We start from the raw sequence: 16,815 nt of genomic DNA on the forward strand, positions 1-16,815 counted from the left end.
ATGTTTAGATGTACAGAGTGTTCGTTATTTTTTTTCTAGCTTGAACCAACTGTAGTTTTAATTCTAGTGCCAAACGACCTCAGTGCCAAATTACACAGTTCCTGTCAACTTGCAGACGAGCACTCTAAATTTCCATAGTTGATTTGTCTTTAACGAGTATTTTTTTAAATCAGTAGTATGCCGAAATTGGATACTATATATGTAGCTTTTATAGCGTCCAAATGTTTCTGTATGTACAATCTATATAAATGTAAAACTTGTATATATATAAATGCAGAATTAAATTTATGTACACCTCAAATTTAGTGGATATTAACAGTACAAAACAAATGGAAATAGAATAAAATATCTTATTTACCCCCGTTTTGGTTATTAAGATACCTTTGCAAGTTTTATTGCGCGTAGAGCTTTTGAATTGGACTGGCATCTGCTACTGAAATCTTATGTATTCATGGATGATGTACTTTTCTATTCTTGTTAGGGATGAAATCGAATTCAATGATAAATTTTGCATGGCAGCTCGCGTGATGGATAGAAACAACATCGTCCCTCTTTTTTCATCCTTCAATATTAAAATTTTACTCTCCGCATACACGCATAGACATACAGAGTGGTTAATATCGACCACACGTGGAATTCGTATTCTTATTAAAAAAAAAGAAAAACTTGCAATATTTAGAACCATTTAGCATATCTATTATATCAGTAAATGTCTGTAGTCTAGATAATAGGTTTTGTTAAATAATCTTTTACGCAAAGATGTTGTTCAGGAAGCATTAAAATACAGGGTATTAGAGTTTTTAGTGCCGGTAAGTTTTCACTTGTTTATTCTATTTTCAATTGTTTTAGTCTCTAGAATAAACGCTTGCAGTTATCGAAACATTGTTAAAATTTAGTTCCGTTGATATTTTCATAATCTCATAGAACGTTGTTTTAACAGAAATAAATAATTTATTGAAGTTGCTTTTAATGTAATGTAATTTTCATAAGCAATTTTAATAAATTATTGTAATTAGGACTTTTCTATGTATTCGCCATTTGACTATAAATAATGAGAACCGAGGTAATTCAATTAAAGCATATGTGAACTATGTATTGAAATGTACATAATAAAAATAACTAACCACATCGTGTGTTTTCCTAAAAACTAAACATTGAATCCTATTCCCAATACCATTCTAACATTTTTTCTCAATAAATAGGTAAGTACCGATACTTTCTCAAAAAGTCTTAGTTTGTTTGTATTTAATTTGTAATGTTTGTAATTTAAAGTTGTAAATATTTATCAATCTTGCCGGGTTTTTAATAATTTTATTTTTAAAATCAATGTCAAAACAAATATTTTATTGATAATACTTTTCCCATCGACTCTTCCATACCAAACCCCTGATAAAATCAATGATATCTGAAATAAAAATTACACCAGTGTCATTATATTTTAAAATTAGATTCGAACTTAATTTATATTCTCAAGTAAATAAGTAAATAATAAATACATTTCCTTAATTATATTCTTAATACTTATCCGATATTTACTGAAAGAATGTAGATCTGGCAACATCGCACCTTGGTCGTTACCACGCGGATAAAAAAATGGGATCCGCAAACCGTAACCGAAATATTTTTTTGTCAATAATTCATCTTAATTTTTCTTAAAAAGAGCAAAGTTATCTGTTAACTGTGGAGTTACTTATGAGAAGGCAATAATATGCAAAAAATACTCAATATTGTTAAAAAATTAACATTGTTCTTTAGTGATGGTAAATGTAATAAAACACCAGTTAAATGTAAACTTTGTCGTTTGAGAAGCTCCAAGCTTTCAAATTTCACCCATGTTTCCAGTCCTCGCCAACTCGTTTGTTTTGGGCGCTACCTCACTTTTTCGAACACATTTTGCTGTTGAATTTGAATGTATCTACTTTAATGAACAAATATTGGGGTTCATTTGATATTTAAAAAAATTATGTTTGATGATTTCACCCGTTCAAATCCACACCAAAATGTTATTTGTCCTGGATGCTATCCAACTTTTTTCAAGTAGAGGACATTGCGTTTTTAAACTTGTGTTTGAATTTAAGGTATATACTTTTCTTTATTATAATAGACTCTTTTGGTGTAAAGTCACATATTTAGGCAACCCGCAACAATTTGTCATAGTCAAAATTGTACAGACCGAATCTGATTCTTGTGTACTATTTACATAGATACCATAGAAAAGAACAACTTCAAACTAATTTATTTTTACAAGGACGTTGAAGTATTTAAGAATTTAATGTGCTTAAAACTATACAAAAAATGATATAAAAAGAATATTGCTAAATTTAAATAAAGTAAAAATTTAACATTAGCCCTGTTATGCCTAATGCGCATGCTCGAAAAGAATAGCGTATACGCAAGTGAGATCTTGTTGATATGTAATCGCTGTCATCATTAGCGTATTTTCTCTTCTTTTGTTTAAATCTTGGCATTTTCTAGTTCTAAGAAGTATTTTTATTGTTTTTCTTGGTGTTGTGCTGTGTCAGTGGGTTTATAGAGTTTTTTATGTGGTTTATTATAGACGTACTCTTAAACCATAACCAAATTTTTCTTGAATGATGTCCTGTTGCGAGCCTCCATTACTTACACGAAATTATCTTTAACGCGCATGCTCAGTAACATTGATATAATTTTAATTTATTATTTGCTATAAAAGTCAATATTGCTCTATAAATTTAAATACATAAAGTCTATAATTCTTTTAGTTTGTCAAATATTTCTAATATTGCCAGAATATCGCGATATTTTAGATCATGACAAAGAAGAAATTTTTTTGCACTTATATCCAAAGTACATAAGGTTGAAAATCGATCTAGTAAAACATTGAGAAATTCTTCATGTCAATGTGCTCTATGGCGTACGTGACGTCACTACAAAAAAGGTCTACTTTTCTTAATTTGAATGAATTTTATTGGTTTTAAGTAAGACTGTGCAAGCACATTTATTGCCAAACACTGTTTCGCTTTTCTGTTTCACCTTATCCAGTAATTGTTACTTTATTCCGTTGGATGTTATCTTTACAAGTAAATAAATAATTAATATATATTTTTCATCATGTTCTTGACCCGTCCGATACTTACTGAAAAAACGTACATCTGGCAACACAGCATCTGGATAAAAATTGAGTCCCCTAAAATATAACTGCAATATTTCAAGTACACGATCCCCTTTCCATTTTGGAGAGGTGATGGATGACACCATTAAAACACAACTACTGTCGAAGTATCTGAAGCCTTTAGGCACTTCCGAAGGCTGCCGATACGGTTTCTCACTAGGGCGGCGTGCTACAGGTGATCTCTTTATAAACGAGACGCATCTGTGGAAAACTTCGAGGAATCAAGTGTTAGCTCCCTCCCTATTGTCCCCAGAAACAATTGACAAGATTTAAACAAGTTTTGATTTGGCACGGAATCAATTGAGCTTCTAAAAGCACGCCGTACAGGGTGGCGGAACGCTTGAAAAGTAATTGGCCATCTCGCTAATAAATAGCACTATTTCAGTGCTTTAAATTGAATAATTACATAGAAACGCGCTCTTCTACAGGGTGTAACAGAGACGTTGCGGAAAACTTTCAAAACACTTAGATGAATACTTTTCAAGTTAGATTGGTTTAAAAATTAAGAAATAGAAAATTTTACCAACCTTTAAAATCAATATTTATAATTGTCAATAATTCACTTATTGACATTTATTTTTCTTTCTTAAAACGAGCAAAATCGATATTTAACTCTTGAATTACTTATGAGAAGGGACTTATTAAAATGCAAGAAATACTCAACACTGTTTAGAAATAAAAAAGTATTCAAAACATTATTCTTTGGTGATGGTAAACATAATAAAACACCAGTTCAATGGAAACATTGTCAAATTTTATCCGAGATTCCAATTCACGCCAAGGAGTCGACCATAGAGTCCAAAAATGCTAAATATCACGCGTTTGCTCTACATCAAAATTTTCATCGATCTTTCGAATTTCGCCACCGGGCTTGTTGACTTCAAATACAAAGCTTGATGATGTTAGCAGAATAACTGTCGAAAACCACTGATGTTTCGAATTTTCTGGGAAATTCACACAAAACCGCTCAGCGACCACTAAACATGCCATCCAACGGTGCCGAGATATCAAGATCGTCCCAGGAAGAGCAGAAATCTCTCCAATGGGAATCTGACGAATGCCTCAAGAGGTGCGATTGAACGTCCACCCTGGTCATTTGCAGATCATTAACCAAGACCAGGTGCTTGGCCAGTACTTACTATAGACTCTAAACTATCATTATCGTTGCATCGTATGTAGTCTATTGCATGTAACCGAATCAATATTATTCACAAATAATATTCAACTGACATTTTATATTCAATGTTGTTGCAAACTCAGGATGAGACCTAAATCATCAATCTAGCGAGCAAATCTCTTTAGTCTTCACTAGTCTTTCGTTTTTCGTCTTTCGAAAATTTCCATTTTCAGTTTAATTGAAACTTCCATATCTACTTTTAAGCACAAAATGGTTACAAAATATTTTGTTCAGTTATAAATGTATATTAAGATGCGCGAATATTGTAACACTGTATGAAATATAATTGTCCTGCTAATTTTCTGCATTTTTAACATTAAATCATACAGTATGCGGAAAAAACTGAGGATCCGAAGAAAATTTTCTTTAACCTCAAATAACTTTTTTACCATTAGAAACCCCTCAAATCCCATTTAATTCCGACGCTACTGTTTTTGTTCAAATTATACATGTACAGCTATGGCCAAAAGAACGTTTCCAACAAGGTTATTTAAAGGACGAAATTAATAAAATTCCATTTTAGAGAATCATATGCAGTTTATGCTGGAAACTTTTTATTGTCCGCAGCTGTACCATGAAAGAAATAATTTGAAATATCCAATAGTTCCTAATTAATCGATCAAAACCTGTGTTTCGCGTCCAATCAATGTTTGAAGGATTGTAAAGCCCATTGAAGGAACAATTTTAAGAATAAATGTTACTATTGTTCTTTTTTCGGTGTACGGTAGAAATCAGTACTGAAATTTTGTTGCGACGTCGCTGTCACATCTTCTATAATCAAATAAAAATATGATCTTTTGGTCGTATGCATATTACCCGGGAAAAGAGGAAATGTAAAATAAACGTTAATCTACTAAATGTAAGTATTTTGAAAAGGCTAACCAGATTAGTACCCTGCATTTTTAATCAAATTGAAGTAGTTGAACGTTCAGTTTCATGTAATTCAAAAAAATATCAGGAAAGAATTCACTTTTCTGGCATGAAAATATGTTACTTAGATTCTAGGAATGTCTGTGTTTTGAATATCGAAAAATTTAATGAACTTTTTGATTCAAATTTGTATACGGTGATTCAGTCATAATGTCATTAATTTTAAGGAAAGATAATTAAAAATGAGTAGGATAGGAATACGCAATTAAAAAAATATTAAAAAGCATATTTAGCGGAAAAAAAATATTTTCAAATCATTCGTACCGCTCCTGACAGCTGACATACAAAGGTTTGTCAAGAGTGAATCTTGACTTACCGTATTCGGTCATTAACCTAGCCTTTAATGCGTATTTAATCCATAGCAACAACGAATAGCAGACCTTTTTACTTATACACATGAATCAATAAGATATTTTTTACGTTTTAAATATTAACAAGCATTATTTATTTGTTAATAAAAACAAATGTATAACAATAATAATTATTTTCGAATGTTAGGTTATTACAATTTGGCATTTTTAATATTGTTAACGTTTTCACTATGTTTTCTAAGTTAATATGAGTTTTTTGTATTATGTTCTATTAATTATTCAGTTTATAGTACGTAGTGATATTGCTTTTCAAAGAGTAGTGTGGTACCTACCTATTTAAAGTGCCAGTACAGCTAAAAAAAAAACACTTATCCGTCCATAGTACTTTGTTAATAAAGTTAGGACTCGCTGCATTTTGATTTTGAAACCAATAACAAAATTCAAGACGATTGGGGAAATCAGCTGTTTCGCTTCAACGTTCGAACGCTTTGTAATTCGCCGGCGGGCGAGTTCCCTTCGGAATACGTGTATCGATCACCCTGTAAATATGAATCACTGTGTATAAGGTGCCCAAAACATTTATGTATTTTTAAAATCGCGCGTTGACTAAAACAGTTTGGGTATCCCTGGCTTGGAAAAATATAGGATTGTAAATAGATGCAGTCATGAGGGAGAAACGGTTAGAATTAAATGAAAAATATCAAACAGTCTAGAGCGCGGGAAAAAGAGTAAATGTATCAGCAACCTGAAGTTTTATCTGATGCTTAGTTCAAAGTTAGACAGTGTTCATTAGCATATCTGGTTTAAAGTTTAAGTTAACAACGGTACTGCGGCGCGATTCTAACTTGTAAATATGTCTTTAGTTGCCACTGACATTAACAATTTAAGTTTTTGTGCGCGCGTCTTTATCTCTAGTGCGGAATTTTTATTTATCTTTGTCTTGTCGTACCCGAAGTTTGATTGTCGCTCGAACTTCAGCGTTACGTGAAACGTTTTTTATCATTCATCCTTATCTTACATACGTTTGATAGTGCGACACGTTTCTTACGGACTTTCCAATCAACGGAATGGTTCCCGTCAACTCGGCGACACCTGAAATCTCGCTTCACATGACTTGAGAAATAGTTTTTTCTTCGCTTAACCCAACAACCGTTTAAAAAATTTTTACCTTGCTTTCGAATTTTCTTTGACTATGACCCGCACGATATTTATCACAAGGACAGATTTATTTATTGTTATATGTTACGGTGTTGCCAAATGTACAGCTTTTCGGAAAATATGCGAATAAAATTAAAGTTAAATAGGTACATATTCCGCTTTGAATGTTTATTTATTTAATTTTTTGTGGAACAATTATGAATTTCTATGAATATATTAGCGGGCATTATACATTTTTGGTACTGTGTTGTAAGATGGAGTAGAACATTTAGGCGTATGTAAATTATATAATATCAGGGGCGCTTCATGATGTATTTGCATAATGTTTGGTGTATATACAATTCACTATCTGCAGCTGCAGATGAATTGAGTAACGACAGCCATTAGCAGAATTTAACGTAAGCATACATAGTTGCCAGCTGCCATTAAGGTAAGTTCTTTGATATAATCAGATTCGTGTTTTTATCCTGAAATACATAGTTTTATTAAAGCGTAACCATAAAATGTAGAACACATAAAATAATTTCTTTGGATCTATAACTAAAAAGAATTCAGACGAGGTCAACAGTAAAATATAAATGTTACAAGTTTAACTCCCGTCTTCAAAAGTATAGTAAAAAAAGTAATATATGAACAACAATGAATCAAAATTTTATTGGCATTGAAACTATTTTACAAAATATTATACGCAAAAGTTTTAGAGATATGTGGGAAATTAGATGTTAGAATTTAGTAAAATGTATGTGTTTACAGCGTGTGCGCAATATAAGTGCCGCACGGCTATAATAGCTGAAAGAAAAAGCTCTCTTTGTGGCATAGTCTTTCCGAAGTCAGTTGAACATGTAAGAAAACGCCTGGCAATAAAATTTAATTACTTTCATAGGCGTCCCTTAGAAAGTTTTCTGCTAAAGGTAGAAAATTATAATAATTTCTATATATATTGTGTAGAAAATTTCTATTATATGTTCATTTGTCCAACAACATATTTTAATTATTTATGTCCTCAAACAATTTTATTATATTGACGGTAAATTTCGTTTTGTTCCGTTTCAAAAGGTCTCCAAAATGCCATGTTGTACTAATATTATTTCTCCCTTTCGCAATTGTAATATCAATGACTAATAGAAGGTGCCTATAATAAATTAAAATTACCTGAAACACACCAAATTCCGCATTGCTGCACTGCACTGCTGGGAAATTTGTCAACCACTTGCCAACAGCTGAGATTTATTGCCCAGTGGCCCAATGTAGCTGTGTTTGTATTTCGTTTGCCCGCACAAGCATTCTTCAAGTGGGCGTTTCTACCATATCCACGTTTATGGACCAGACCTGTATACGGGTATGGCTAAATAAATATGGGAACAAGTTTGTCAAATATTTCAATGTCGAGTTGCTGCGTCAGCGACCAAACCTGGTACATGCTGTCAACCTCTTGGTTCTTCAATTGATATCGGAAAGATTATAACTGTTAGTCTTTGTCAATGGTGATAATTAGGCTTAGTGTACGTGCAGAGTCTAACAGAGCCGGCGTAGGGGACGGTGGCCTTCACAGCTGACTCGCGTTTTGAACTGTTCTGTTATTTACAGAACCTTGTAGTAACTGGTGTCGTCCCAAGTTCTGTAATTCCGTAAATGGAATCACATGGACTATTCTTAAATGAACAATGTGATATAATGAATGATGTACAAAAAATATATACGATACAATAATATACACCCAGTCAGTAGTACGATAAAAGAAAAACTGTAAAGAGTGTTGGAAAGAAATCCAGGATACGCCATTTTGGAAAACATACGTAAAGTTTTATCTGGTACATGTCAGGAGTTACCAGCAAATATATTAATATACAGGGTGATTCACAGCTTATCCAAACAAATTTGGGAATAGATGCGGCATGAGAAACGGAGTCAATATCGTAAAAAAAATTTTTGTTAAATCCTTATAGTATCCGAGAAAAAAATTATTGAAGTTTTAGTACATTCAATCATTACATAGCTGGACAATTATAGTCTCTAGTGTCATTGGCAATATGCGTGGAGAGCCACGTGGCCTCAGAGACTCCGAATACTGAAATGCGATTTTATAATCGGCGTTGCGATAGTGTTCACCTGTTATCTGTGATGTTTACAATAGTTTTTCAGTAGTTAGTTAGTTTTTAGTTCATGCCTCAACAATTTCTCATACTTTATCAATACTTTATCATACGTTATCAAAAGTAGACGTTGAACGGTCATTTTCCCTACACAAGTTAATATTAAGTGATAAACGTCGCCGTTTTACTAAAAAAAATAGCACGTAGTGATATGTTTTAACTCCTTCTAATATACCACGGAAGCCTTGTCTCAACACTAAGATTTATCGGGTAAGTGGTGTCATTTAAATTTATATGGGCATTTTATCCTCTACTTTGCCTTGCTCTTTGGTAATAGTACTATGTTGCTACAGATTTTCTGTAAACAGATTAATATTTCCATTCGTAATCTGACTACGGTCCTGATAAACTCCGCACCGCACTAAGCCTAGTGATAATAAAATAACAAGAATACAAGATATTTCATGGAATATTTGCATTATTCAACAATTTAAATATATCAGGTATGTATTTCTAGACTTCTATTATGGAAGAACATTGTTTTACTTCATTTGATAGGATTCTTTAAAACAATATATTTTTATTTGAGTGGCCAATATTTTTAAAAGGAATAATCCATGACATGCTAGATAGTTCTTTAAATAGTTGTACGACTGTCTAGGCTGCTTTAAAGCATGGCCTAATTCCATTCGCTAAAGGCGGACGTAATTGGGCATTGTAGGTAAATATTTCCACAGAGGATGGAACTGGAATCTAATGCTAATGAAAATTGATCACAGTTTATAGAATAACTTGGACAACTGTGACATTTTAATGATCTATATTTAACCACAAGCATCGATAGAGAGTGTAAATTTGGTCTGGAACACATTCCACGAGGTACCAAATTAGAATTGGGATAACCACAAAACGACCGTGCCACACCGCATACTATGTATGTTACTAGGATTCGGGTATTTATCAATGTATTGAAAACAGAGTTGTACTCGGCTTACAGCACTTTGAAAGTCAACTAGTAGTACGAAAATAACGTTAAGACGTTTACAAAATACGCTATTTATAGAAGTGCGTAGTGAACAATTTCATTAACGCAATTAAAATATGAATAATTTACATTTGTCAGTGTACGTGAAATTTTACGTTACGCGCTAAGGTGTAAAATTTTTATCTTGTGCGCTAATGCGTAATGTACAAAGTGTATAAAATTAATATTTAGCACATGGTATATACAATGTATTGAAAATAAAGCTGTATACGGCTTACTATGGAACTTTGAGGATTTAAAGTTAACTAATAGTATGAAAATAATGTTAAGATGTTTACAAAATAAGATATTTCTACAATTAGTGAGCAAAATCACTATTTTTAGTGCAACTGTCCCTTTAGTGAAGGAAGGCATTTTTCATCGACTTTCATGCAATTTGACACTGTGACAAATTAAAAAAATGAATAGTTTACATTCCACAGTGTGCGTGAAATTTTACTTTACACGCTAAGAAATAAACCTTTTGCTTCACGCCCGTGCGTAATGTACACTGTGTGTAATATTAATATTTTGTATATGGTATTTATCAGTGTATTAAAATCAGAGCTGTATTCGGGGATTCCTAGGCTTTAGAATTAACTAATAGGATGAAAATAATGTTAAGATGTTTACAAAATAAGTTATTTACACAAGTGTGTAAAGTAATAGTTTTTTATAAGCGCAATTGTCCCTTGAGTGAAGGAAGGCATTTTTAATCGAGTTTCACACAATATGACCTTGACTGTGACAAATGAACAGTGGTAGGGTGTAAAATATCTACTTTACGCGCTAGTGCGTAGTGTACAGTGTGTTTGAATAATACTGTACACTTGAATAATTTAATATTTTGAACATATACGTAAAATTAGTACATTACGTTTGATAGCAAAAAAGGTATTATTTACCAGGACATACTAAAATGTAAATAATTTACTAACGCATTAGTGCGTAATGTAATAATTTACGCACTAGTGCGCAAAAGTTGCATTTTATACAGTTAGAATTATTCTCAGTTTAAAATTCTTTTAACCAACATTGTACCTCACAAGATAACCGGGATCTCAATGGAATGGCTTTAAATAAACAGACATTCTGTATAATTAACCGTATAACTGAATACGTGTTTGTGAAAATTTCCTTGTGCTCCTTTAAGGTTTATAAACCTAAAACTTTCTATTCAAAAAAAGTTTCAGGCTGTACAGTTAGATACAAATTTTCTTATTATAATAAAGGAAGGGTAATCTGTATACTGATCGGAGATTCCATCCCCTTAGCGAAATAAGGTAATAAACAGGGTGGGTTGAAAAGTTAGATACTTCATCCCTTAAGTAATCTTACTTGATTATACCGCTGTTCGACCAAAGTGGGAACAGAGTATACATCCACAGATTACTTGCGTAGTTTACATAGCGGTAACTTAGAGTTTGTATAAAGTACCCGGAGCACAGCTTGCATACGAGAGCGAGATATAGGTACAAGTCGGCAAAGTATTATTCGCCTTCCTATGACCAAAAGCTTCTACACTTCAACTGACAGCGTCAGGTAAACAGTGACGTGTCGGAACATTACCGACTGTTTGCGGTCCCGAACAATCCTTGTTTAATTAGTCTTCCTTAGACGCTCATACTTTTCTTAACACAAATATTAAATTCCCAATTCTTATATGAGCAAAGAGCGTTCCAAATTTCTTCAAAGTTTCATTAACACAGCAATTAAATAGGGGCCTCTTGGCTCCTTTATACACTGCGACTAATTTGCCCTCTTAAATTTTTCATTGAAAACAATCCAGCAATTAACAGCTTTCCTTCCATCGAATTTTTTTTTGCAAGGGGCGTTTCGAGCTACAGCACGTCTAAGGTTAGTTGATAATTATTTTTTCTACAACTCAGTCACTGGATCAAACACAATGCGTAAAATACTTAATTCATACACGTTGTACACTACGCTCTAGCGCGTAATCAAGTTATTCAGTTATTCAGTGAAAAACTAGTTTGATCTGCAAATAATTTGCAAGAACGTATCGGAAGGAATGAAAAAAATTCTGACTCCACATTCAATCTTATTCGCTAACGATGTACACTACGCACCAGCGCGTAAAATAATCATTTTTGTCGAGGTATTTAGAGAAAAATTAATTTGATCTCCAAATCCCGGAATGAATCATAGCTCTTCATCGTGCGTAAAATACTTAATTTATAAACGCTGTACACTACGCACTAACGAGTAAAGTAAATTGATCTCCAAATGACTTCCAAGATCATATTGGAAAAAGTTCCGACGCCGTATTCGGGATCAATCATATTTTTTTCTAACATCGCGAATGAAATATTTAATTTATACACGCTGTACACTACGCATAAAGTAATCATTCTATGCAATAGTACGAAAATAATTGTCTATATATTGCATTGTCACGTTAACAGTCGGTACCGACGTCCGTCTTTATTAAGTGCTTCAGTAAATGTATAATAAATTAAATTGTTGAAAAATAAGTAAAACCAAACTGTAGAGGCTCCCTTTGAGTTGGTTTGTACTAATTTCAAACATAGAACCCTGATTGAACAAAATTAAATGGGCTGGATTAACATTCCATGCATTAATAAAACTGTCTTAATTAGAACATATTGGAATCACGTGATTAGAGATACAAAGCTGCATTAAAAAATGTAGCTTTGATGCTGATGAAAAAGGGCGATTTAAATAGATGAAAGCAGTAGATAATATGGCAATTTGTAACAATTCTAAATCGTGCACCTTTTTCTTTCCCCTCGCAGGCAGTCATGACTACATTCAAAGGTAAATGCAAAATATAAAACTCAATTTATCTTTGTTAGTTTCGTGATTAATATTGACAAGTGGAATTTTAAGAAGAACATTCACTGCCCCTTTCCATTACTTTACTGATTTATCGGTAGGTACAATTCATTTATTATTCTCGAAAATGGCCTATATAAACAAAAGAAAATGTAATTCATTTACGATGAACTTTGAATGACAAGTTATAAATGAAAAAAGTAGTCACCCTTTAAAAATGATATTATACACCAAAGGTTCCGTTGTTAATTCTTATAAAATGGATTACAGCTTTCAAATGGAATAGAATTTATTACTAAAATAGTTTATTTTCCGATAAAAATTATATTTACTTGCTGGTAAAAAATATGTAGGATGTAAATAATGAAAATAATGAATGAAAATAAATTGAGAAAAGCCTTAATTATTAAGAGAGAGCCGTATGAGCTACCACTAAATACTAAATTGTAAGACCGTGTGATGAAATTAAGTGACCATTTAGATCACGAATATTAGCAATATTATTTATATACAGGGTATCCCAAAAAGAGATACTATTAAAAAAATGTCATATAAAAGTTGTACTTAGAATATCAAGCAACCAATGACCTTGGATTTAACCTTGTCCTTAAGTTGTAAGATTAAATGGAATGCCATATTTTTTATGCCAGCAATCGATAGAGCGCCAAAGGGGGAGGGCCAATTAAAAAAAGCGCATCAAATGAAAGCAAGTTTAGGTTATTTGAGTTGCTGAGTCCGAATCTTTATTAATACATATAAATAGACTTCGGATTCGGACTCAGAACTACTATAAGAACGGTAATTGATTTTATTCCATAAATTAACTTTCAAATGACCTTCAAATGACCTGATGCAGACAAACTGACCTCAGATTTGAACTTAGCAACTCCAAATACGTGTGTAACAGGCGGTTAGGCTTAATTGCTTAGCTTTTCTCAACTTGACCTTGAGACGACCTTTAAATGACCTGATACAGACAAACTAACATCGAATTCTAACCCAGCTACCCCAAAACCCTATATAACAGGTGGTTGGACTTGATTACTCGGCTATTTCCCAATTTGATCTTGAAATGACCTTGAAACAACCTTAAAATGACCTGACACAGAGAAACTAATCTCCGATTCGGACTCAGCGACCCAAAAAACCTAATCTCCGAGATCCTTTGATTTAAAGCACTTTTTGTCAATCTGACCTCTAATTGAACTTGATCCTGACTAGGAAGGAGGGGGGGGTCCCGTTTGGGGTGGAATCGATTAGTTATTGGATATAAATAATAAAAAAAAATATATATTTTTTTTTTGGCCAAAAGTGAAGGGGGCCGAAAACCGGCCCAATTGACCCTCGCCCTTTTAAGTTCGAATATCTAGTCAGATTTTTGTCGTACATTTTTGCAGGTCATTTAGAGGTCAAGCTCGTTTTTCTCTGAATAACTCGACAAGCTTGAACGAAAATGTTTCAAGCAAAATTTGTAGGTTTTGAATGACAAATTAGATGGTGACCTTCTTGGAATTCGCTATTTTTTTATTCTAGCAACCGATACCGTAACAAATTGTTTGTAGGAATCTGGAATCTAGAAATTTTTCCAAGATGTCCGTGCAAGTCACTTGAAGGTCAAACCCATCTTTTATAAAAAACAGTGTAGTAATATAATTTAATAGACTTATTCAACTATAACTATTAGACAACTATTTTAAAATTAAACACATTGTTGAACAGAGGTTAATAATTAAAGGTCATCTAAGTCACATTCAAAATCCTACATATTTCTGACCCCATTATCGGACGTACTATTTGCGCTCTATCGATTGCTGACATAAAAAATATGGTATTCCGTTTAATATTCTTAAATTGACCTTGGTTTTACCCTGAAGCTTAAGGGGAAGGTCAAATTCAAAGTCGCCAGCATATTGGTTTTATAACTTCCTACAATATTTATCCCAAACTTTTTTTGGTAGGACTCAATAATGAAAAGTTATCGAGAGGTCTTTGGTCTTTTCTTGACATCCATATATCAGGAATCGTAATAGTCCCTATACGATACCCTGAGGTATACCTATTTTAATTTTATGCACATTATTGTTGCTGCAATCTATTTTGTCCTTATGTATTCTATTTTTTAAGTAATTACCTATTAAATTTAAAGCTTAGCTTCTAACACTGTCAATTTATTTAGCAACACAGTGCAACTACGTACTATGTTGTGGAATTAAGAACGCCCTGTGCACGAAAGTTTCTTCGTGCAGTTTTGAGTGTTTTTGTATCCCAAGTTAATCTGACACGAAGTAATTTCACACACGGAACCAATAAAATATACCATATTTAACATTCGGTAAGGATACAATAAGGACACTAGCTTGAGTGAGAAGGATTACGTGAACAGACTACATTGCCTTCCTTATTTCCCAGAGGTAGACGAAAGATAATTTGTGACCCTACGTTTAATATAGACTTTTCTAATACATTTTACATTTGTTTCAGATAATTTAATACAACCGATAGAAGAACTTTTGGAAGGTAGTTTAGTTTCTCTGCAGTGAAAATATAAACGTCCCCCTAAATAAAAACTTTTCCTCCCAATTACTACAGAGTTTCACGATTTGTGTGGAGAGGAAGCGGCGTAGTGCTACTCGGTAGAGCTAGTTAACAATGTCAACTTACGTTCCCTTGTAGTAACGAAGGTTTTCTCATTTTCCTCTGAATAATTCGACAAAATTGTTTCAAAGCAAAACTAGTGGGATTTGATGACAAATTATGACCTTGGATTTGACTTCCGGAATAATGTGTTAAATTTCAAAGTTGTTGTCAAGGTCATACTAATAGTTTTAGTTGCGCCTATTAAAATCTATTACTAATCTAAAATTATGGATATAATCCATAATTTTTTGTGAAATATGAGATTGACTTTCAAATAACCTTCAAGAACATCCCAGGAAAATTCTTTGGTTTCAGATTCCGATAAATAATTTGTTGCTTCATCAGTTGCTGGCATAAAAAATAACGTATTCAATCTGACATTAAGTTGACTTTAGTTTGACCTTTCAGCTTGTGGTGAAAGTCAAACCCATCATCATCGAATTTATACTGAAAATGCTACAAATTTTGCTTGAACATTTTTGTCAGGTTACTAAGAGCAGTAACTTTACAGTAAAATGAGTTTGACCTTCAAAAGACTTGTAAGGACATTCCGAAATAATTTTGTGACCCCATATTCGGACGTAAAGATTGGCGTTCTTACGATTTCTGGCATAAAAAATGTGTTCCGTATAATATTTTCAAGTTAACCTTGGTTTGACATTGAAATTGAAGGTCAAGCTCAAATTCAAGGTCACCAGCATAATGGTTTCTTAATAACAGTTTTGTCTCAAACTTTTTTTGATAGGACTCAATTTTTAGCAACTCTTTTCTAAACCTAAATTAAACCTCACTTCAAAAAAGTGAATATATCTCATTTTTTTGCTTTAATAACATTTTTAAGCAAAATATAATTGTTTCTACTGTATGGTGGAGAACGTACATTTCTATATATTTAAAAAACATTATAAAATTATATTTAATAATTTTGACATGGGATACCGTGTAAAGAGGGTTAAATACTGGTGATCCCTTTGTTAAGCCACTGGAAATCAGGATCATTGCTCGTAACGAATCGTGAAAAACAGCGAGAGGCTTTGCTATAATATTAGGTTACTTAACGAACACCAGATGAACAAATGAATAGAGTAAACGTACAATATTTTTATACCTTTCACAATGCCATTTTTAACTTAATTTTACAAAAACGCTGACTTTAAATTTCAAGCTCTCTGCCCCAATAAATAAAGTTACGTTTAACACTGCGGCAATCCACTCAAGACCTTTGAAGAAAGATACACTTTGACCGAATTTTTATTTAAATTCTTCCGATGAGTATACCGCCGCCATCCTTATTATACACTATAAAAAATATTTGTTTAAATAAAATGTAATGTTATTATATGTAAAATTATACACTAGAATATTGGTTAAAATTACATTGAATTACAATTTTACGCTTTTGTAAAAACTAGATACATATTTTAATATTTACTTTGAAGACGACAACCAAACATATTTAATATTTTTCATAAAAAATGTCATTAAATGTACTATATTTTTTAAATTTCGCTCAATTCATT

At 32.6% G+C, this 16,815-nt stretch overlaps 1 protein-coding gene across 2 annotated transcripts in view; it reads left to right on the forward strand.

Annotated features, from left to right (window-relative positions):
• The window catches only part of LOC108903632 (neurotrimin-like), a 360,822-nt gene extending 359,713 nt beyond the window's left edge, over positions 1 to 1,109 (forward strand). For both annotated transcript variants that reach the window (XM_018705868.1, XM_018705869.1), the window contains one exon: positions 40 to 1,109. The gene's annotated coding sequence lies outside the window, so the exon portion shown is untranslated. The remainder of the gene's footprint in view (positions 1 to 39) is intronic.
• The last annotated feature ends 15,706 nt before the right edge of the window (positions 1,110 to 16,815 follow it).

Source organism: Anoplophora glabripennis, unplaced genomic scaffold (assembly GCF_000390285.2).
Source record: "Anoplophora glabripennis isolate ALB-LARVAE unplaced genomic scaffold, Agla_2.0 scaffold93, whole genome shotgun sequence".
NCBI classification, from domain to species: Eukaryota; Metazoa; Arthropoda; class Insecta; order Coleoptera; family Cerambycidae; genus Anoplophora; species Anoplophora glabripennis.